The 23,819-nt window shown below is 46.6% G+C and overlaps 1 protein-coding gene across 8 annotated transcripts in view; it reads right to left on the bottom strand.

Annotated features, from left to right (window-relative positions):
• The window catches only part of LOC135069306 (E1A-binding protein p400-like), a 318,615-nt gene extending 303,570 nt beyond the window's left edge, over nucleotides 1–15,045 (bottom strand). For 4 of the 8 annotated variants that reach the window (XM_063964669.1, XM_063964675.1, XM_063964673.1 and 1 more), the window contains exons 1-2: nucleotides 14,939–15,039; nucleotides 13,117–13,188 (exon numbers count right to left, since the gene is read on the bottom strand). The gene's annotated coding sequence lies outside the window, so the exon portion shown is untranslated. Of the gene's footprint in view, nucleotides 1–13,116; nucleotides 13,189–14,938 lie in introns of all 8 variants that reach the window. The other 4 variants (XM_063964667.1, XM_063964670.1, XM_063964672.1 and 1 more) reach the window with 2 other exon arrangements.
• Between the last annotated feature and the right edge of the window lie 8,774 nt (nucleotides 15,046–23,819).

Genomic DNA, 23,819 nt, shown 5'->3' with positions numbered 1-23,819 from the left:
TTGGCTTTTTCCTCTGGAAGGAAAACCTTTTTCTGAACCGTGTCCAGAATCATTCCTAGGAACAGCAGACGAGTTGTCGGGATTAAATGGGATTTTGGAATATTCAGAATCCACCCGTGTTGTCTTAGCACCTCTTGAGATAGTGCTAAAGCTGTCTCCAGCTGTTCTCTGGACCTTGCCCTTATTAGGAGATCGTCCAAGTATGGGATAACTAATACGCCTTTTCTTCGAAGAAGAATCATCATCTCGGCCATTACCTTGGTAAAGACCCGAGGCGCCGTGGACAATCCGAACGGCAGCGTCTGAAACTGATAGTGACAGTTTTGAACAATGAACCTGAGGTACCCCTGGTGTGCGGGGTAAATCGGAACGTGTAGATACGCATCCTTGATGTCCAAGGATACCATAAAGTCCCCTTCTTCCAGGTTCGCTATCACTGCTCTGAGTGACTCCATCTTGAACTTGAACTTTTTTATGTAGAGGTTCAAGGACTTCAGATTTAGAATAGGCCTTACCGAGCCATCCGGCTTCGGTACCACAAATAGAGTGGAATAATACCCCTTTCCTTGTTGTAATAGGGGTACTTTGACTATCACCTGCTGAGCGTACAGCTTGTGAATGGCTTCCAACACCCTCTCCCTTTCGGAAGAGACGGTTGGTAAGGCAGACTTCAGGAAACGATGAGGAGGATCCGTCTCTAATTCCAACCTGTACCCCTGAGATATTATCTGCAGGATCCAGGGGTCTACCTGCGAGTGAGCCCACTGCGCGCTGTAATTTTTGAGACGGCCCCCCACTGTCCCCGAGTCCGCTTGAGAGGCCCCAGCGTCATGCTGAGGTTTTTGCAGGAGCCGGGGAGGGCTTCTGTTCCTGGGAAGGAGCTGCCTGTTGGTGTCTCTTCCCTCTTCCTCTGCCTCGTGGCAGGTACGACAAGCCCTTTGCTCTCTTATTTTTGTAGGAGCGAAAAGGCTGCGGTTGAAAGGTCGGTGCCTTTCTCTGTTGGGGAGTGACTTGAGGTAAAAAAGTGGATTTCCCGGCAGTAGCCGTGGCCACCAAGTCTGATAGACCAACTCCAAATAACTCCTCCCCTTTATACGGCAAAACCTCCATGTGACGTTTTGAATCCGCATCGCCTGTCCACTGTCGTGTCCATAAGGCTCTTCTGGCTGAAATGGACATAGCACTCACCCGAGATGCCAGTGTGCAAATATCCCTCTGTGCATCACGCATATAGATAAATGCATCCTTTATTTGTTCTAACGACAGTAAAACATTGTCCCTATCTAGGGTATCAATATTTTCAATCAGGGATTCTGACCAAACTACTCCAGCACTGCACATCCAGGCAGTTGCTATAGCTGGTCGTAGTATAACACCTGCATGTGTGTATATATTCTTTTGAATAACTTCCATCTTTCTATCTGATGGATCCTTAAGTGCGGCCGTCTCAGGAGAGGGTAACGCCACTTGTTTGGATAAGCGTGTGAGCGCCTTGTCCACCTTAGGGGGTGTTTCCCAGCGCGCCCTAACCTCTGGCGGGAAAGGGTATAATGCCAATAACTTTTTTGAAATTATCAACTTTTTATCAGGAGCAACCCACGCTTCATCACACACGTCATTTAATTCTTCTGATTCAGGAAAAACTGTTTGTAGTTTTTTCACACCATACATAATACCCTGTTTTACGGTATCTGTAGTATCAGCTAAATGTAACGTCTCCTTCATTGCCAAAATCATATAACGTGTGGCCCTACTGGAAAATACGTTTGAATTTCTACCGTCGTCACTGGAATCAGTGCCCGTGTCTGGGTCTGTGTCGACCGACTGAGGCAAAGGGCGTTTTACAGCCCCTGACGGTGTTTGAGGCGCCTGGACAGGCATTAATTGATTGTCCGGCCGCCTCATGTCCTCAACTGACTGTTTAAGGGAAGATAAACCATCACGTAATTCCACAAATAAAGGCATCCATTCTGGTGTCGACCCCCTGGGGGGTGACATCTGCATATTTGGCAATTGCTCCGCCTCCACACCAATATCGTCCTCATACATGTCGACACCACGTACCGACACACACCGCAAACTCACAGGGAATGCTCTAATGAAGACAGGACCCACTAGCCCTTTTGGGGAGACAGAGGGAGAGTCTGCCAGCACACACCACAAAGCGCTATATATACAAGGGATATCCTTATATTAAGTGCTCCCTTATAGCTGCTTTAATATATATATATATAGCCATTAATGTGCCCCCCCTCTCTGTTTTACCCTGTTTCTGTAGTGCAGTGCAGGGGAGAGACCTGGGAGCCGTTCTGACCAGCGGAGCTGTGACAGAAAATGGCGCCGTGTGCTGAGGAGATAGGCCCCGCCCCTTTTTCGGCGGGTTCTTCTCCCGCTATTTTTCCAGTCAGGCAGGGGTTAAATATCTCCATATAGCCCCTATGGGCTATATGTGAGGTATTTTTAGCCTTGTATAAGGTTTATATTTGCCTCTCAGAGCGCCCCCCCCCAGCGCTCTGCACCCTCAGTGACCGCCCAGTGAAGTGTGCTGAGAGGAAAATGGCGCACAGCTGCAGTGCTGTGCGCTACCTTATGAAGACTGAGGAGTCTTCAGCCGCCGGTTTCCGGACCTCTTCACGCTTCAGCATCTGCAAGGGGGTCGGCGGCGCGGCTCCGGGACCGGACTCCACGGCTGGGCCTGTGTTCGATCCCTCTGGAGCTAATGGTGTCCAGTAGCCAAGCAGCAAATCCACTCTGCATGCAGGTGAGTTTACTACTTTCCCCCTAAGTCCCACGTTGCAGTGATCCTGTTGCCAGCAGGACTCACTGTAAAGAAAAAAACCTAAACTAAACTTTCTCTAAGCAGCTCTTTAGGAGAGCCACCTAGATTGCACCCTTCTCGTTCGGGCACAAAATCTAACTGGAGTCTGGAGGAGGGTCATGGGGGGAGGAGCCAGTGCACACCACCTGACCTAGTAAAGCTTTACTTTTTTGTGCCCTGTCTCCTGCGGAGCCGCTATTCCCCATGGTCCTTTCAGGAACCCCAGCATCCACTTAGGACGATAGAGAAAGGATTTTGAATCCCGGGTAAGACTCATACCAGCCACACCAATCACACCGTATAACTCGTGATATTATACCCAGTTAACAGTATGAACATAACAGAGCCTCTCAACAGATGGCTCAACAATAACCCTTTTAGTTAACAATAACTATATACAACTATTGCAGACAGTCCGCACTTGGGACGGGCGCCCAGCATCCACTACGGACTACGAGAAATAGATTTACCGGTGAGTAAAATCTTATTTTCTCTAACGTCCTAGTGGATGCTGGGGACTCCGTAAGGACCATGGGGATTATACCAAAGCTCCCAAACGGGCGGGAGAGTGCGGATGACTCTGCAGCACCGAATGAGAGAACTCAAGGTCCTCCTCAGCCAGGGTATCAAATTTGTAGAATTTTGCAAACGTGTTTGCCCCTGACCAAGTAGCAGCTCGGCAAAGTTGTAAAGCCGAGACCCCTCGGGCAGCCGCCCAAGAAGAGCCCACTTTCCTCGTGGAATGGGCTTTTACAGATTTAGGCTGTGGCAGGCCAGCCACAGAGTGCGCAAGCTGAATTGTGCTACAAATCCAGCGAGCAATAGTCTGCTTTGAAGCAGGAGCACCCATCTTGTTTGGTGCATACAGGATAAATAGCGAGTCAGTCTTCCTGACTCCAGCCTTCCTGGAAACATAAATTTTCAAGGCCCTGACTACGTCCAGTAACTTGGAGTCCTCCAAGTCCCTAGTAGCCGCAGGCACCACGATAGGTTGGTTCAAGTGAAAAGCTGATACCACCTTAGGAAGAAATTGGGGACGAGTCCTCAATTCTGCCCTATCCATATGGAAAATCAAATAGGGGCTTTTACATGACAAAGCCGCCAATTCTGACACCCGCCTTGCCGAAGCCAAGGCCAAAAGCATGACCACTTTCCACGTGAGATATTTTAAATCCACGGTTTTGAGTGGCTCAAACCAATGTGACTTTAGGAAACCCAACACCATGTTGAGGTCCCACGGTGCCACTGGGGGCACAAAAGGAGGCTGAATATGCAGCACTCCCTTGACAAATGTCTGAACTTCAGGCAGTGAAGCCAGTTCTTTTTGGAAGAAAATCGACAGAGCCGAAATCTGGACCTTAATGGAACCCAATTTTAGGCCCATAGTCACCCCTGACTGTAGGAAGTGCAGAAATCGACCTAACTGGAATTCCTCCGTTGGGGCCTTCCTGGCCTCACACCACGCAACATATTTTCGCCATATGCGGTGATAATGTTGTACGGTTACATCTTTCCTAGCTTTAATAAGCGTAGGAATGGCTTCCTCCGGAATACCCTTTTCTTTTAGGATCCGGCGTTCAACCGCCATGCCGTCAAACGCAGCCGCGGTAAGTCTTGGAACAGACAGGGCCCCTGCAGCAGCAGGTCCTGTCTGAGCGGCAGAGGCCATGGGTCCTCTGAGATCATTTCTTGAAGTTCCGGGTACCAAGCTCTTCTTGGCCAATCCGGAACAATGAGTATAGTTCTTACGCCTCTTCCCCTTATTATCCTCAGTACCTTGGGTATGAGAGGAAGAGGAGGGAACACATAAACCGACCGGTACACCCACGGTGTCACTAGAGCGTCCACAGCTATCGCCTGAGGGTCTCTTGACCTGGCGCAATATTTTTCCAGCTTTTTGTTTAAGCGGGACGCCATCGTGTCCACCTGTGGCCTTTCCCAACGGTTTACAATCAGTTGGAAGACTTCTGGATGAAGTCCCCACTCTCCCGGGTGGAGGTCGTGCCTGCTGAGGAAGTCTGCTTCCCAGTTGTCTACTCCCGGAATGAACACTGCTGACAGTGCTAACACGTGATTTTCCGCCCAACGGAGAATCCTTGTGGCTTCTGCCATCGCCGCCCTGCTTCTTGTGCCGCCCTGTCGATTTACATGGGCGACCGCCGTGATGTTGTCTGACTGGATCAGAACCGGCCGGTTTTGAAGCAGGGGCTTTGCTTGACTTAGGGCATTGTAAATGGCCCTCAGTTCCAGAACATTTATGTGTAGGGAAGTCTCCTGACTCGACCAAAGTCCTTGGAAGTTTCTTCCCTGAGTGACTGCCCCCCAGCCCCGAAGGCTGGCATCCGTGGTCACCAGGACCCAGTCCTGTATGTCGAATCTGCGGCCCTCTCTGAGATGAGCACTCTGCAGCCACCACAGCAGAGACACCCTGGTCCTTGGAGACAGGGTTATCAACCGATGCATTTGAAGATGCGATCCGGACCATTGGTCCAACAGGTCCCACTGAAAAGTTCTGGCATGGAACCTGCCGAATGGAATCGCTTCGTAGGAAGCTACCATCTTGCCCAGGACTCGCGTGCAATGATGCACCGACACCTGTTTTGGTTTCAGGAGGCCTCTCACTAGAGACGACAGCTCCTCGGCTTTCTCCTCTGGGAGAAACACTTTTTTCTGGACCGTGTCCAGAATCATCCCTAGGAACAGTATACGTGTCGCCGGAACCAGCTGAGACTTTGGAATATTCAGAATCCAACCGTGCTGGTGTAGCATCTCCTGAGATAATGCTACGCCGACCAACAACTGCTCTCTGGACCTCGCCCTTATCAGGAGATCGTCCAAGTAAGGGACAATTAAAACTCCCTTTTTCCGAAGGAGTATCATCATTTCGGCCATTACCTTGGTAAATACCCTCGGTGCCGTGGACAGGCCGAACGGCAACGTCTGGAATTGGTAATGACAATCCTGTACCACAAATCTGAGGTACTCCTGGTGAGGATGGTAAATGGGGACATGCAGGTAAGCATCCTTGATGTCCAGAGATACCATGTAATCTCCCTCTTCCAGGCTTGCAATAACCGCCCTGAGCGATTCCATCTTGAACTTGAATTTTTTCAAATATGTGTTCAAGGATTTCAAATTTAAAATGGGTCTCACCGAACCGTCCGGTTTCGGTACCACAAACATTGTGGAATAGTAACCCCGTCCTTGTTGAAGTAGGGGCACCTTGACTATCACCTGCTGGGAATACAGCTTGTGAATTGCCTCTAACACAGCCTCCCTTTCTGAAGGAGTCGTTGGTAAGGCAGATTTGAGGAAACGGCGGGGGGGGGGGGGGGGGGATGTCTCGAATTCCAGCCTGTACCCCTGAGATACCACTTGAAGGAACCAGGGATCTACCTGTGAGCGAGCCCACTGATTGCTGAAGTTTTTGAGACGGCCCCCCACCGTACCTGGCTCCGCCTGCTGAGCCCCAGCGTCATGCGGCGGACTTAGCAGAAGAAGCGGGGGAGGACTTTTGTTCCTGGGAAGTGGCTGTATGCTGCAGCTTTTTTCCCCTACCTCTGCCTCTGGGCAGAAAGGACGCGCCTCTACCCCGTCTGCTCTTTTGGGGCCAAAAGGACTGCACCTGATAATACGGTGCTCTCTTTGGTTGTGAGGGGACATGTGGCAAAAATGCCGACTTCCCAGCTGTTGCTGTGGAAACTAAGTCTGAAAGACCATCCCCGAACAACTCCTCACCCTTATAAGGCAAAACTTCCATGTGCCTTTTGGAATCTGCATCCCCTGTCCACTGCCGGGTCCATAACCCTCTCCTGGCACAAATGGACAGTGCACTTATTTTTGATGCCAGCCGGCAAATATCCCTCTGTGCATCTCTTATGTAAAAGACAGCGTCTTTAATATGCTCTATGTTTAGCAATATAGTGTCCCTGTCTAGGGTGTCAATGTTCTCTGACAGGGAGTCTGACCATGCAGCTGCCGCACTGCACATCCATGCTGAGGCAATAGCTGGTCTCAGTATAATACCAGTGTGTGTATATATAGCTTTTTGGAGAGCCTCCTGCTTTCTGTCAGCAGGTTCCTTTAGGGCGGCCGTATCTTGGGACGGCAGTGCCACCTTTTTTGATAAGCGCGTAAGTGCTTTATCCACCTTAGGGGGTGTTTCCCAATGTGACCTATCCTCTGGCGGGAAAGGGTACGCCGTTAGTAATTTTTTTGAAATTACAAATTTTTTATCAGGGGAAGCCCACGCTAGTTCACACACGTCATTTAATTCTTCAGAAGAGGGAAAAACTACTGGTAGTTTTTTCTCCCCAAACATAATACCCTTTTTTGTGGTAAAACATTTTTCATTGCCTCAATCATATAACGAGTGGCCCTATTGGACATTACATTAGTCTCTTCGTCGTCGACACTGGTATCAGTATCCGTGTCGACATCTGTGTCTGTCACCTGAGGTAGCGGGCGTTTTAGAGCCCCTGATGACTTTTGAGACGTCTGGGCAGGCACGGGCTGAGAAGCCGGCTGCCCCACATTTGGCATGTCGTCAAATTTTTTATGTAAGGAGTCGACACTTTCGCGTAATTCCTTCCACAAGTCCATCCACTCCGGTGTCTGCCCCGCAGGGGGTGACAACACATTTATAGGCACCTGCTCCTCCTCCACATAAGTCTCCTCATCAAACATGTCGACACAGCCGTACCGACACACCGCACACACACAGGGAATGCTCTGACAGAAGACAGGACCCCACAAAGCCCTTTGGGGAGACAGAGAGAGAGTATGCCAGCACACACCAGAGCGCTATATAATACAGGGATTAACTAAATTATATCCCCTATAGCTGCTATATATGTATTTTGCGCCTAAATGTAGTGCCCCCCCCTCTCTTTTTTACCCTTTTCTGTAGTGTAGACTGCAGGGGAGAGTCAGGGAGCTTCCTTCCAGCGGAACTGTGAGGGAAAAATGGCGCCAGTGTGCAGAGGGAGATAGCTCCGCCCCTTTTTGGCGGACTTTTCTCCCGCTTTTTTATGGATTCTGGCTGGGGTATTTATCACATATATAGCCTCTGGGGCTATATATTGTGATATATTTGCCAGCCAAGGTGTATTTATTGCTTCTCAGGGCGCCCCCCCCCCCAGCGCCCTGCACCCTCAGTGACCGGAGTGTGAAGTGTGTATGAGGAGCAATGGCGCACAGCTGCAGTGCTGTGCGCTACCTTGGTGAAGACTGATGTCTTCTGCCGCCGATTTTCCGGATTCTTCTTGCTTCTGGCTCTGTAAGGGGGCCGGCGGCGCGGCTCCGGGACCGAACACCAATGGCCGGTTCCATACGGTCGATCCCTCTGGAGCTAATGGTGTCCAGTAGCCTAAGAAGCCCAAGCTACCACCAGTTAGGTAGGTTCGCTTCTTCTCCCCTTAGTCCCTCGCTGCAGTGAGTCTGTTGCCAGCAGATCTCACTGTAAAATAAAAAACCTAACATATACTTTCTTTCTAGGAGCTCAGGAGAGCCCCAAGTGTGCATCCAGCTCGGCCGGGCACAGGATTCTAACTGAAGTCTGGAGGAGGGTCATAGTGGGAGGAGCCAGTGCACACCAGGTAGTCCTAATTCTTTCTTAGCTGTGCCCAGTCTCCTGCGGAGCCGCTATTCCCCATGGTCCTTACGGAGTCCCCAGCATCCACTAGGACGTTAGAGAAAATAGCTTTTCTTAGGGCTGCAGAAGCAGCCCCCCTGTTGTATGCCTGCTTACTGCATGGCACCAACTTACAAACTGAGCTCCTGTGCACGGAGGTGGGGTTTTAGAGGAGGCGGCGCTGTGCATCTTGGGAACAGTCAAAGCTTTGAGCCTCCACAAAAATACATACACCTGGCGCCACTCTCCTCAAAGTAATTAGCAGCTAGTCTCGGGTATTACGTTCCAAATACCCCAAGTTTAAAAGCAATAAAAGAAGAAAAGAATGAGACAGCGCTTCTTACTTTGAAAAAGATTTTTTATATATATATGGAACACAATAAATCTCAATATCACATATGAATACCGGCCAGTATTCTTTAAAAAAACAATTCTATATTTATATTATACAATCTTAAAACAGCAAAAGCCACTTGATACTTTATGGAGCTGCCAATTTCAGTACTCTATTAGCTACAATACAGCTGTAGTTTTAACATGCATAAATATTCATCTATCCTCTATGGAGACAAATTAACAGATATCATATCCAGGTTGGAATCCCACTGTAATTATTTCCAGCACAGTTCTTTTAGATACAACATGCAAGTATGCCAATCAAATCAAACGATGTTAGGCAGTCCTGTAAGCATGCCAAAGAATTAACAGGGTATTATGACGTGTTAGTAGAAGGCAGATGTTCCAAGGCAGTAGCAAGATCGTGTTAGTGTTATAACCTGTTAGTAGAAGGCAGATCTTTCCAGCACTTTTAAACCATGCACCAGTTTACTGGTAGTTAATATGTAGCAGTTCTTTTAGGTGCACCATGCAAAGCACCAATTACCTCGCCCAGCAACTTCTCTCTCCTGGAGCCTTGCCTGTGCTCCAAGGCTGCTGTGTGGAGTCCGTTCTGTTCCCCCTTTAGCGCTGGGGTGTTTGAAAGAATGTGAGCCGGCCGGCTTTCAAACAATGCTGCAGGAGTGCTTTTCTCTCCCAAGGTGTTCTGCTCGTGATAAACGCATTTCTCCGCCTCATTAGCATCGGCGGCTTCCTCAGTGTCAGTAGTGCTTATGTGCATAGTTTGATCTTTAAATACTCATAATCGCGGCTCGAGCATGCGCACTGCGCCTGCGATTCAAGCCTCTCTCGGTCTGGTTTCCTATGTTCGCGGGTCGCGCATGCGCACTGCGCCCGCGTTTCAAGCTTCTCTCTCAGTCTGATTGTTTTCTATACAGGCACGGAGCCAAGCCTCATTTTCGTTCTATGTCAGAACGGAATTACTAAGTAACTAGATTACTACTAATGTTACCCTCTTGTACATTAGTATTAGACTAAATACCAAAGTTACGAGAGGGTAACATTAGTAGTAATCTAGTTACTTAGTAATTTTTAATTAAAGGTTTATGTGTTTTAGGTGTGTATGTTTGTTATTTATTTATATTGTTAATAGAACAGTATGGAATAATGTTGATACATTGGGAGCCCATTCAATACTCTTGGAACGAAAAGGAGGCTTGGGTATATGGAGTAAGCCTAGATGGAGAAAAAAAGAAAAAAGCCGTTCTGACATAGAACGAAAATTAGGCTTAGCTCCGTGCCTGTATAGAAAACAATCAGACTGAGAGAGAGGCTTGAAACGCGGGCGCAGTGCGCATGCGCGACCCGCGAACATAGGAAACCAGACCGAGAGAGAGGCTTGAATCGCGGGCACAGTGCGCATGCGCGAGCCGCGATTATGAATATTTAAAGATCAAACTATGCACATAAGCTCTACTGACACTGAGGAAGCCGCCGATGCTAATGAGGAGGCGGAGAAACGAGTTTGTCACGAGCAGAACACCTTGGGAGAGAAAAGCACTCCTGCAGCATTGTTTGAAAGCCGGCCGGCTCACATTCTTTCAAACACCCCAGCGCTAAAGGGGGAACAGAACGGACTCCACACAGCAGCCTTGGAGCACAGGCAAGGCTCCAGGGGAGAGACGTTGCTGGGAGAGGTAATTGGTGCTTTGCATGGTGCACCTAAAAGAACTGCTACATATTAACTACCAGTAAATTGGTGCATGGTTTAAAAGTGCTGGAAAGATCTGCCTTCTACTAACAGGTTATAACACTAACACGATCTTGCTACTGCATTGGAAGATCTGCCTTCTACTAACACGTCATAATACCCTGTTAATTCTTTGGCATGCTTACAGGACTGCCTAACATCGTTTGATTTGATTGGCATACTTGCATGTTGTATCTAAAAAGAACTGTGCTGGAAATAATTACAGTGGGATTCCAACCTGGATATGATATCTGTTAATTTGTCTCCATAGAGGATAGATGAATATTTATGCAAGTTAAAACTACAGCTGTATTGTAGCTAATAGAGTATTGAAATTGGCAGCTCCATAAAGTATCAAGTGGCTTTTGCTGTTTTAAGATTGTATAATATAAATATAGAATTGTTTTTTTAAAGAATACTGGCCGGTATTCATATGTGATATTGAGATTTATTGTGTTTCATATATATATATATAAAAAAAAAATTTCAAAGTAAGAAGCGCTGTCTCATTCTTTTCTTCTTTTAAAGCTTTGAGCCTGTTGGTGCCTCGGATCAAGATCCTACTCTACACCCCGATGTTAATCCTTGTGGAGCTCAGTGTACCCCGCAGCAGAAAAAGCGTTTATATGTAATGCTGGCCATAAACTAGATCGATATCGTGTACGAATACACGATATGGACCCATCATTCAACCCATCGCATGCACATCATGCATATTTTGGGTACGAATACGATGCGATGAGTGGCCCCACAGGTCATACATCGCATCGACTGATCATATGTGCTGCACATGTGATCAGTTGATCCAGTTTGCCAGCAATTGCGGAGGTACGATAGTTTGTACGGTGCTACAGCACCATACAATCTTTTGCATGCCGAGAAGCTGGCAGGGGGGCGGGATCAAAAACATCACATGTAGTTCTGATCCCCTTTGCTTTCAATTTTAGGTATGTATAGTTATATATAACCCACCCAAATCTAACGCTCTCTGCGCAAGTTATATCTATTCTCCCCCCCCCCCCCTCCCCGCAGTGCACATGGTTTTGCCCAACTGCTAACAAATTTGCTGCTATGATCAAGTCTGAATTAGGGGGGTAATTCTGAGTTTATCGCAGCAGCAGGTTTGTTAGCAATTGGGCAAAACCATGTGCACTGCAGGGGGGGTGGGGGGGCAGATATAACATGTGCAGAGAGAGTTAGATTTGGGTGGGTTATTTTGTTTCTGTGTAGGGTAAATACCGGCTGCTTTATTTTTACACTGCAATTTAGATTTCAGTTTCAATACACCTCACCCAAATCTGTCTCTCTCTGCACATGTTATATCTGCCCCTCCTGCAGTGCTCATGGTTTTGCCCAACTGCTAACAAATTTGCTGCCGCGATTAACTCAGAATTAGGCCCATGGCTCAATGTCTTAATGTTATTTTTCAAGACGAATGACTTGCAACTACAGTAGCTTGTAAACAACAAATACTGAATTTCATTTAACACATAAGACTCAAATTTTGGTTACAAAAGTGTTTAGCAAGTAAGCTTTAATCCACTAGATGGAGCTGTTGCATTTCTTCAGACTTTTTCCATTGCCGAATACATTTTGGAAATTACATATCAGCCTGAAACGGTATCTACCATGTTAATGTTTCCATGTGTGAGAGCAACCGCATGAAAGGAGCACATCTGTTATATAAGCTCAAAGGCAGACATTTTACCATTTATTTTAACCTTCACTCTGTCATTTAACTTCATTTATTACATAATACACTGCATTAATAAACAGTTCAAAAATCATTAACGGTTTCCAAACTGCAAAGGTAATGAAAACTGCTAAATGTTAATAATTTTTTCTTCTTCTTAATAATGTTAAACCTCACAATCTTGATGCAGTTTCTATCACGTGAACTTCTGTATGTTCTGCACTTTGCAGCTCAGCAGATAATACTGTAGTATAATAATATCCATGGTACACATTGCCTTGGGAAATTGGGGCTAGTGTTTTATAACTATATAGAGTGCAATATGTTCCTACCCACTTTGAATAGTTAGTGATGAATTTATTGCAATTGTATTATAACAATATATTCACAGTTGAAACAGAACACCGAAGAAACTACTTTCGTGCAGTTAAGGGGGGTACACACATAGTGATGTACTGTATGCTTAATTTCTAAGCAAGCTGACAAGATTGCTTAGAAATTAAGTACGGATCTCTCTGTGTGTATGCCCCATAGAAATAGCAGCCCTGCGCGTCACTATCGCCGGTTCTAGATTAGCCTGCATGAAGGCACAATCAAGTAGATTGCTTCACCGCTGGGTGAAGTGAGCGCCCCCAGCGCGCGCTCAGCACACATCCCACTGAGTGCTGAGCGGGGGGAGAGATGTGTGCTGAGCGTTCTGTGATAGATCGCTCAGCACACATCTCCCCGTGTGTGCACCCCCCTTGCAGATTTCAGACTTGCAAATTAATTAAGATATTTGGTTCTATTTGGATGAAGAATTAAAACATAAAACACACCAGAGACAGCGAGTGAGCACTGGAAACCAAGTCAAAGCACTATACAGTACACAGTACACGTTCTTGTACCTGTGCAGAAGGAGCAGGCTCTTGTCCCCAAACACATCTGAGGAGGAACGTGCATTCCTTTAATGAAGTGAACTGGAAAATAATATTGTTTTGTTGATTTTGTAATACAATTTTCATGAATCAGACAAAAATTAAATCTTTTATAGAAAGTGATCCATCATGATTCAAAAAATAGAACTTTGGGGATCTATTAACAATAGTATTAACCAGTTTTTTTTACATTTAAAAAAAAAAACAAACTCAAAATTATTGTTTGTTGAAAATCAATTTTTTTTTGAAAATATATATTTTTATTTTTTATGGAATTATACTGCTTTATTATATATCATATGAAAGCCTATAAAAAGGTTTAAAATGAGACCTTGTCCAACTCTCTAGCTCAATTGTGAGCTGCAGGTGCAATAAAAAAAAAAAAAAAAAAATTAATAGCAAATTTTCCATGAAGAAATTGCAGCTTTAAAGGCATATAACTTCAAAACCAGTGTGCTTATCAGCCCAAGATTTGGGGGGTTTCTTTGCACCCAATGTAGCATTTATTATACCCAATTTCATTACAACTTGAAATGGTTATTGCTTTGGTGTGGAATAACCCAGTAACCATAATAGGGAGACATGACAGGTGGATATAAAGGTCAGTAAGATAGGGGACATGACAAGCCGATATCAGTGTCTGTAATACTGGGGGACATGGAAGTCTGGTAACAGTGACCGTAATATAGGAAGGCATGACAGGCTGATTTTCTGAGTATGTTGGACAGTAATATAGGACAAGTTGGTGTCAGTGGCAGTTCTATAAGGGGACATGGCGGTCTGTTTTCAGTGGCAATGATGTAGGAGGACCTGGGAGGCTGATTTCAGGTGGTAATATAGGGAGGCGTGACAGGCTGGTATCTGGAATAGTAATTTTTGGGGACGTGAAAGGCTGATATCAGGGGCACGTGAAAGGCAGTTTATGTTGGACAGTAATATAGGAAGACATAACAAGCTCATTATGTTGGACAGTAATAAAGAGGCAGAGGACAAGCTAGTTTCAGGGGCAGTGATATAGGGAGACATGGCAGGCTGGTATTGGGAAGCAATATAGGGGGATATGACAGGTTGGTATTAGGGCAGTAATCTAGGGTAATATTAATGATACAGGGGGACATGACAGAGGCTATCAGTGGCAGTAATATAGGGAGACATAACAGATGACAGGCTGATGTCAGGGGCAGTAATATAGGGGGATATGACAGAGGCTGATGTCAGGGGCAGTAATATAGGGGGATATGACAGAGGCTGATGTCAGGGGCAGTAATACAGGGGGATATGACAGAGGCTGATGTCAGGGGCAGTAATACAGGGACAAAACAGATGACTGGCTGATAACAGATACCATAAGACAGTGGGACATAGCATTAGCGGCAGGCAGGGAGAACATGACAGTAGGCGCAGCTGCGGACGCAGTAACTGGGCAGCCGGTGAGGAGCAGCGGCATATAGACCGGAGGAGTAAGACGGGCACACAATGACGGGGATACAGCGGGGACCAGTATAACGGGACAGGTGTCAGCCATCGCCGGGGGGTGGGGAGATGTACAGCACAGGGACAGAGCAGACAGAGCCCGGGGAGCATTCTCTATCACCTCGCAGGTGACAGCTACGCTGCTCGGGAACTGACAGCACGGGAGCCGGGCCGGGAGGGGGCGGTGCAGGCCCGCAGCTACGGGAGAGGACAGGCCTAACGGCAGGGTCAGGCCCCGTACCACAGCTACCAAGCCCAGGAACAATATGCTGCCGACACGTCCCAAAGGTACGTTACCCTCTCCGCAGCCCACACTCACCTGTCTCCCCCATCAGTGTCAGGCCGGGAGCCGTTCTCCGACAACAGCCGCTGTACGGGTGCCCTGATAGGCCAGACAGCCCGGAGAGAGCGCGCATGCGCAGAATGTCCCCAACAGGACAAAGGCAACCGTCTCGCTCAGGCTAGTCAGGGTACCTGCTGCCAGCGACCAATGCTGGGAGAGCCGGGTGTCACCTGTCAATATCTGGCTGCACCGTGCCGGCCAGGGGTGCAGATGCCACACACAGCTATGACGGTGCATTACAGAGGACGGGACCCCTGCACACCACATATAATGGTGGCAAGGACTGTGGAGTCCTATTTACTAAGCCTTGGATGGAGATAAAGTACCACCCAATCAACTTCTGTGACTAGAGATGAGCGGGTTCGGTTTCTTTGAATCCGAACCCGCACGAACTTCACTTTTTTTTTCACGGGTCCGAGCGACTCGGATCTTCCCGCCTTGCTCGGTTAACCCGAGCGCGCCCGAACGTCATCATGACGCTGTCGGATTCTCGCGAGACTCGGATTCTATATAAGGAGCCGCGCGTCGCCGCCATTTTCACACGTGCATTGAGATTGATAGGGAGAGGACGTGGCTGGCGTCCTTTCCATTTAGATTAGATTTAGAAGAGAGAGAGAGAGAGAGATTGCTGTGATACTGTAGATTAGAAGAGAGTGCAGAGTGCAGACAGAGTTTAGTGACTGACGACCACAGTGACCAGTGACCACCAGAGACAGTGCAGTTGTTTGTTTTATTTAATATATCCGTTCTCTGCCTGAAAAAAACGATACACAGTCACACAGTGACTCAGTCTGTGTGCACTGCTCAGCCCAGTGTGCTGCACATCAATGTATTGTATATAAAGCTTATAATTGTGGGGGAGACTGGGGAGCACTGCAGGTTGTTATAGCAGGAGCCAGGAGTACATGATAAATAATATTATATTAAAATTAAACAGTGCACACTTTTGCTGCAGGAGTGCCACTGCCAGTGTGACTAGTGGTGACCAGTGCCTGACCACCAGTATATTAGTAGTATTGTATACTATCTCTTTATCAACCAGTCTATATTAGCAGCAGACACAGTACAGTGCGGTAGTTCACGGCTGTGGCTACCTCTGTGTCGGCACTCGGCAGGCAGTCCGTCCATCCATAATTGTATTATATACCACCTAACCGTGGTTTTTTTTTTCTTTCTTTATACCGTCGTCATAGTCATACTAGTTGTTACGAGTATACTACTATCTCTTTATCAACCAGTGTACAGTGCGGTAGTTCACGGCTGTGGCTACCTCTGTGTCGGAACTCGGCAGGCAGTCCGTCCATCCATAATTGTATTATAATATATACCACCTAACCGTGGTTTTTTTTTCGTTCTTTATACCGTCGTCATACTAGTTGTTACGAGTATACTACTATCTCTTTATCAACCAGTGTACAGTGCGGTAGTTCACGGCTGTGGCTACCTCTGTGTCGGAACTCGGCAGGCAGTCCGTCCATCCATAATTGTATTATAATATATACCACCTAACCGTGGTTTTTTTTTCGTTCTTTATACCGTCGTCATACTAGTTGTTACGAGTATACTACTATCTCTTTATCAACCAGTGTACAGTGCGGTAGTTCACGGCTGTGGCTACCTCTGTGTCGGCACTCGGCAGGCAGTCCGTCCAACCATAATTGTATTATATACCACCTAACCGTGGTTTTTTTTCCGTTCTTTATACCGTCGTCATACTAGTTGTTACGAGTATACTACTATCTCTTTATCAACCAGTGTACAGTGCGGTAGTTCACGGCTGTGGCTACCTCTGTGTCGGCACTCGGCAGGCAGTCCGTCCAACCATAATTGTATTATATACCACCTAACCGTGGTTTTTTTTTCATTCTTTATACCGTCGTCATACTAGTTGTTACGAGTATACTACTATCTCTTTATCAACCAGTGTACAGTGCGGTAGTTCACGGCTGTGGCTACCTCTGTGTCGGCACTCGGCAGGCAGTCCGTCCAACCATAATTGTATTATATACCACCTAACCGTGTTTTTTTTTTCATTCTTTATACCGTCGTCATACTAGTTGTTACGAGTATACTACTATCTCTTTATCAACCAGTGTACAGTGCGGTAGTTCACGGCTGTGGCTACCTCTGTGTCGGCACTCGGCAGCCCGTCCATAATTGTATATACCAGTGACCTAACCGTGGTTTTTTTTTCTTTCTTTATACATACATACTAGTTACGAGTATACTATCTCTTTATCAACCAGTCTATATATTAGCAGCAGACACAGTACAGTGCGGTAGTTCACGGCTGTGGCTACCTCTGTGTCGGCACTCGGCAGCCCGTCCATAATTGTATATACCAGTGACCTAACCGTGGTTTTTTTTTCTTTCTTTATACATACATACTAGTTACGAGTATACTATCTCTTTATCAACCAGTCTATATATTAGCAGCAGACACAGTACAGTGCGGTAGTTCACGGCTGTGGCTACCTCTGTGTCGGCACTCGGCAGCCCGTCCATAATTGTATACTAGTATCCAATCCATCCATCTGCATTGTTTACCTGAGGTGCCTTTTAGTTGTGCCTATTAAAATATGGAGAACAAAAATGTTGAGGTTCCAAAATTAGGGAAAGATCAAGATCCACTTCCACCTCGTGCTGAAGCTGCTGCCACTGGTCATGGCCGAGACGATGAAATGCCAGCAACGTCGTCTGCCAAGGTCGATGCCCAATGGCATAGTACAGAGCATGTCAAAACCAAAACACCAAATATCAGTAAAAAAAGGACTCCAAAACCTAAAATAAAATTGTCGGAGGAGAAGCGTAAACTTGCCAATATGCCATTTACCACACGGAGTGGCAAGGAACGGCTGAGGCCCTGGCCTATGTTCATGGCTAGTGGTTCAGCTTCACATGAGGATGGAAGCACTCAGCCTCTCGCTAGAAAACTGAAAAGACTCAAGCTGGCAAAAGCACCGCAAAGAACTGTGCGTTCTTTGAAATCCCAAATCCACAAGGAGAGTCCAATTGTGTCGGTTGCGATGCCTGACCTTCCCAACACTGGACGTGAAGAGCATGCGCCTTCCACCATTTGCACGCCCCCTGCAAGTGCTGGAAGGAGCACCCGCAGTCCAGTTCCTGATAGTCAGATTGAAGATGTCAGTGTTGAAGTACACCAGGATGAGGAGGATATGGGTGTTGCTGGCGCTGGGGAGGAAATTGACCAGGAGGATTCTGATGGTGAGGTGGTTTGTTTAAGTCAGGCACCCGGGGAGACACCTGTTGTCCGTGGGAGGAATATGGCCGTTGACATGCCAGGTGAAAATACCAAAAAAATCAGCTCTTCGGTGTGGAGGTATTTCACCAGAAATGCGGACAACAGGTGTCAAGCCGTGTGTTCCCTTTGTCAAGCTGTAATAAGTAGGGGTAAGGACGTTAACCACCTCGGAACATCCTCCCTTATACGTCACCTGCAGCGCATTCATAATAAGTCAGTGACAAGTTCAAAAACTTTGGGTGACAGCGGAAGCAGTCCACTGACCAGTAAATCCCTTCCTCTTGTAACCAAGCTCACGCAAACCACCCCACCAACTCCCTCAGTGTCAATTTCCTCCTTCCCCAGGAATGCCAATAGTCCTGCAGGCCATGTCACTGGCAAGTCTGACGAGTCCTCTCCTGCCTGGGATTCCTCCGATGCATCCTTGCGTGTAACGCCTACTGCTGCTGGCGCTGCTGTTGTTGCCGCTGGGAGTCGATGGTCATCCCAGAGGGGAAGTCGTAAGCCCACTTGTACTACTTCCAGTAAGCAATTGACTGTTCAACAGTCCTTTGCGAGGAAGATGAAATATCACAGCAGTCATCCTACTGCAAAGCGGATAACTGAGTCCTTGACAACTATGTTGGTGTTAGACGTGCGTCCGGTATCCGCCGTTAGTTCACAGGGAACTAGACAATTTATTGAGGCAGTGTGCCCCCGTTACCAAATACCATCTAGGTTCCACTTCTCTAGGCAGGCGATACCGAGAATGTACACGGACGTCAGAAAAAGACTCACCAGTCTCCTAAAAAATGCAGTTGTACCCAATGTCCACTTAACCACGGACATGTGGACAAGTGGAGCAGGGCAGGGTCAGGACTATATGACTGTGACAGCCCACTGGGTAGATGTATGGACTCCCGCCGCAAGAACAGCAGCGGCGGCACCAGTAGCAGCATCTCGCAAACGCCAACTCTTTCCTAGGCAGGCTACGCTTTGTATCACCGCTTTCCAGAATACGCACACAGCTGAAAACCTCTTACGGCAACTGAGGAAGATCATCGCGGAATGGCTTACCCCAATTGGACTCTCCTGTGGATTTGTGGCATCGGACAACGCCAGCAATATTGTGTGTGCATTAAATATGGGCAAATTCCAGCACGTCCCATGTTTTGCACATACCTTGAATTTGGTGGTGCAGAATTTTTTAAAAAACGACAGGGGCGTGCAAGAGATGCTGTCGGTGGCCAGAAAAATTGCGGGACACTTTCGGCGTACAGGCACCACGTACAGAAGACTGGAGCACCACCAAAAACTACTGAACCTGCCCTGCCATCATCTGAAGCAAGAAGTGGTAACGAGGTGGAATTCAACCCTCTATATGCTTCAGAGGTTGGAGGAGCAGCAAAAGGCCATTCAAGCCTATACAATTGAGCACGATATAGGAGATGGAATGCACCTGTCTCAAGTGCAGTGGAGAATGATTTCAACGTTGTGCAAGGTTCTGATGCCCTTTGAACTTGCCACACGTGAAGTCAGTTCAGACACTGCCAGCCTGAGTCAGGTCATTCCCCTCATCAGGCTTTTGCAGAAGAAGCTGGAGGCATTGAAGAAGGAGCTAAAAGGGAGCGATTCCGCTAGGCATGTGGGACTTGTGGATGCAGCCCTTAATTCGCTTAACAAGGATTCACGGGTGGTCAATCTGTTGAAATCAGAGCACTACATTTTGGCCACCGTGCTCGATCCTAGATTTAAAGCCTACCTTGGATCTCTCTTTCCGGCAGACACAGGTCTGCTGGGGTTGAAAGACCTGCTGGTGACAAAATTGTCAAGTCAAGCGGAACGCGACCTGTCAACATCTCCTCCTTCACATTCTCCCGCAACTGGGGGTGCGAGGAAAAGGCTCAGAATTCCGAGCCCACCCGCTGGCGGTGATGCAGGGCAGTCTGGAGCGACTGCTGATGCTGACATCTGGTCCGGACTGAAGGACCTGACAACGATTACGGACATGTCGTCTACTGTCACTGCATATGATTCTCTCAACATTGATAGAATGGTGGAGGATTATATGAGTGACCGCATCCAAGTAGGCACGTCACACAGTCCGTACTTATACTGGCAGGAAAAAGAGGCAATTTGGAGGCCCTTGCACAAACTGGCTTTATTCTACCTAAGTTGCCCTCCCACAAGTGTGTACTCCGAAAGAGTGTTTAGTGCCGCCGCTCACCTTGTCAGCAATCGGCGTACGAGGTTACATCCAGAAAATGTGGAGAAGATGATGTTCATTAAAATGAATTATAATCAATTCCTCCGCGGAGACATTGACCAGCAGCAATTGCCTCCACAAAGTACACAGGGAGCTGAGATGGTGGATTCCAGTGGGGACGAATTGATAATCTGTGAGGAGGGGGATGTACACGGTGATATATCGGAGGGTGAAGATGAGGTGGACATCTTGCCTCTGTAGAGCCAGTTTGTGCAGTTTGTGCAAGGAGAGATTAATTGCTTCTTTTTTGGGGGGGGTCCAAACCAACCCGTCATATCAGTCACAGTCGTGTGGCAGACCCTGTCACTGAAATGATGGGTTGGTTAAAGTGTGCATGTCCTGTTTTGTTTATACAACATAAGGGTGGGTGGGAGGGCCCAAGGATAATTCCATCTTGCACCTCTTTTTTCTTTTCTTTTTCTTTGCATCATGTGCTGATTGGGGAGGGTTTTTTGGAAGGGACATCCTGCGTGACACTGCAGTGCCACTCCTAAATGGGCCCGGTGTTTGTGTCGGCCACTAGGGTCGCTAATCTTACTCACACAGTCAGCTACCTCATTGCGCCTCTTTTTTTCTTTGCGTCATGTGCTGTTTGGGGAGGGTTTTTTGGAAGGGACATCCTGCGTGACACTGCAGTGCCACTCCTAGATGGGCCCGGTGTTTGTGTCGGCCACTAGGGTCGCTAATCTTACTCACACAGCTACCTCATTGCGCCTCTTTTTTTCTTTGCGTCATGTGCTGTTTGGGGAGGGTTTTTTGGAAGGGACATCCTGCGTGACACTGCAGTGCCACTCCTAGATGGGCCCGGTGTTTGTGTCGGCCACTAGGGTCGCTAATCTTACTCACACAGTCAGCTACCTCATTGCGCCTTGAGAGCTCTTGAGAGCCTTCCGTTCCTTAAAGGTTAAATTGTGTTTAGGGACTCTTGTTTGTATTTCCTGTATATCGTCCATCACCAATTTTAAAAAGGTTTCTAAAAAGTTTCCCCGTGTATGTGCCGGGTTAAAAATTGATTTTGGTTTAAAAGGGGTATTGTTTTTGTTAGGGATTTCTCTTTCAGTACTTGTTTCATTCATTAAAAAGAATTTCTTGATGCTCAATTTTCTGATAAATTTTTGTAAATCTACAAACGTATTGAATTTGTTTAAAGGAAGAGAAGGGGCATATTTCAGACCTTTTTCTAACAGTGTAATCTCTTCTTTTGCCAAGACATGGTTTGTTAAGTTAAAGATTTTCATCTTTCCCTCTGTAATTTCATCCTTTTCATTTCCTTTCTCTTCCGTATTTTCTTTGTTCTCATTTCTCTTTTGCTTCTTCTTCTTCTTCTTCTTCTGTTTCCTACTCTTATTACCCTTACCTCCCCTCTTTCCTCTTTTTCTTATCCCTATCTTAACATTCTTAAGCTTCTCCGTCTGGACAAAAAATGAGATGTTTCAGATTGATCTTCCAGAGGTCTGAATCGGTTTGATACCCGTGTTTCCCTGGGGGTATCTCCTCTCCGGTTCCTCCATCTGTCCCTATTGGGTGATCTTCTATATCTTTCTCTTCTTTCATAATATTTATTTTGTTCCCACCTCTCCCTTTCCTCTCTATCGTTCCTTTGTCTATACCCGTCCTCAAATTTTAAGGGTCTTAGTTCCGGGTCTGTGTAGGTGTTGACGTAGGGAAGATTTCTTTTCCATTGTACTCTCGCATTGGGGGTTTCTTTTCTCCTCTCTTTATGTGGTGGGATCAACTTATAATTCCTTGTTTGTACCGGGGTAATAGCTTCCATTTCGTACTCCTCCTGTTCCTCTTCCTCTATCTCCCCCTCTACTAATTCTGGTTCTTCTTCCCTGATTGTGTTTGATTTTTTGTCTCTGTTGAACTTACGTACTTTTTTATCAATAAGGGCTTTCTCACTCTTCTTAAGGTTATTTTCTATTCTTTTTTCAAAATCTTTATATTCTTGGAGGTCTATAAAGGGATGAATCAGGGTCTTGTAATTGTTTATCTCACTCTCTAATTTATTCAATTCCCGCCTCCTATCTGCAATAATTAGCCCTATTAGGGACAAGGAGCATGTTTTTAGAATATTCGCCCATTCAGTTTTAAATCCCTCATCTGATGATGAAAAGGTGGCACATTTCTGAATACATAAGCCTTTAGGGATGATTTGGTGGGAAAGGTATCTCTCCATTGTTACCATTTCCCACCATATCCTGCTTTCCCTCAGTAAGACGTTTTCCAGTTTCCTCATTAAACTCTCTAAATTCTCATCTATGAGGGTGGAAGTATTTCCTTCCTCCCTAAACACATAATCAAACGTTGTTTTACGGTTTTCCCGTAGTTTGAACATAGTGCAGCACAGTAAATGTCCTATTGGAAGGATACAAACAATTCAATACACTTAAGATAATAGAAACACTTCAGTGCGCAATTCACAGCAGCTGAGAGCCAGAAATTCTCTCCTATGAGGTATCCTCCACCCCTCACCAAAAAGTGCATGTAAAAGAATAAAATTGGAGAGAACACTTAGCCAGCGCTGTATTCGTTTTCCTTTCTTTAAGGTTCTCCTTCAAATCTCACAGATAAGAGCGCATGTAAGATAATAGAAAGGATTGTATATAGTGAAGTATTGTTTAATACAAAACATTTGTACACAAATAAACATTAGACATAGGATCAGAATAAGACAAAATCCTCTAGGAGGCGTGTAGGATGGGTAATTACCAAGATCAGTGGGGACTGTGGTCAAACAGTCCCAGCAGCGTTTGTGTCCCAAATATGGGTGCTCCGGATCAGCCCACACTTCACACAGATGATAACTGCTGGATCACGGCAACGGCACACCACTCATTCAACGCCTCCACAGGAAAAAACCAACGCGTTTCCTCCCCTAGCTGGGGACTTTTTCAAGGTGCAGTCAAGATACTGATCCTCTCCTTCCAGCCCTTTATTTAAATGTCCCTGCTCCAATGAAATCGTTCTTTCACAGCCGTACATCGTTAAATTAATTACATCTCTTAGTCTTTTTGTTCCTCCTGACTCTCCGTCTACCGAGTGACTTCCGTATACATTGGTGTCCATGGTAACCAGGGTCTCCTCATTCTAAAGACCCTGCGTCGCCGTCTGACTGTAATTTCCGCAAATACGGGTATCCATAGTAACCGGGACTTCCTCACCCTTGCGTCGCGTCACTTCCGGTCTTTCGTCGGGATGAATTCAAAGTCAGTGTTAAACAGTAAAGTCCTCAATGGATATAAAAACTCTCTTGATAGTCAACTCAAACAATGATTCATTTTGGTGTGTATGATTTTTATATTAAAAACATAGTTAGCCGGAACGTCACTTCCGGTGACGTCATGAGC

This window comes from Pseudophryne corroboree, chromosome 1, assembly GCF_028390025.1.
Source record: "Pseudophryne corroboree isolate aPseCor3 chromosome 1, aPseCor3.hap2, whole genome shotgun sequence".
NCBI classification, from domain to species: Eukaryota; Metazoa; Chordata; class Amphibia; order Anura; family Myobatrachidae; genus Pseudophryne; species Pseudophryne corroboree.
Note: the sequence above shows the minus strand (reverse complement) of the source record. Positions and strands in the feature narration are given on the sequence as shown.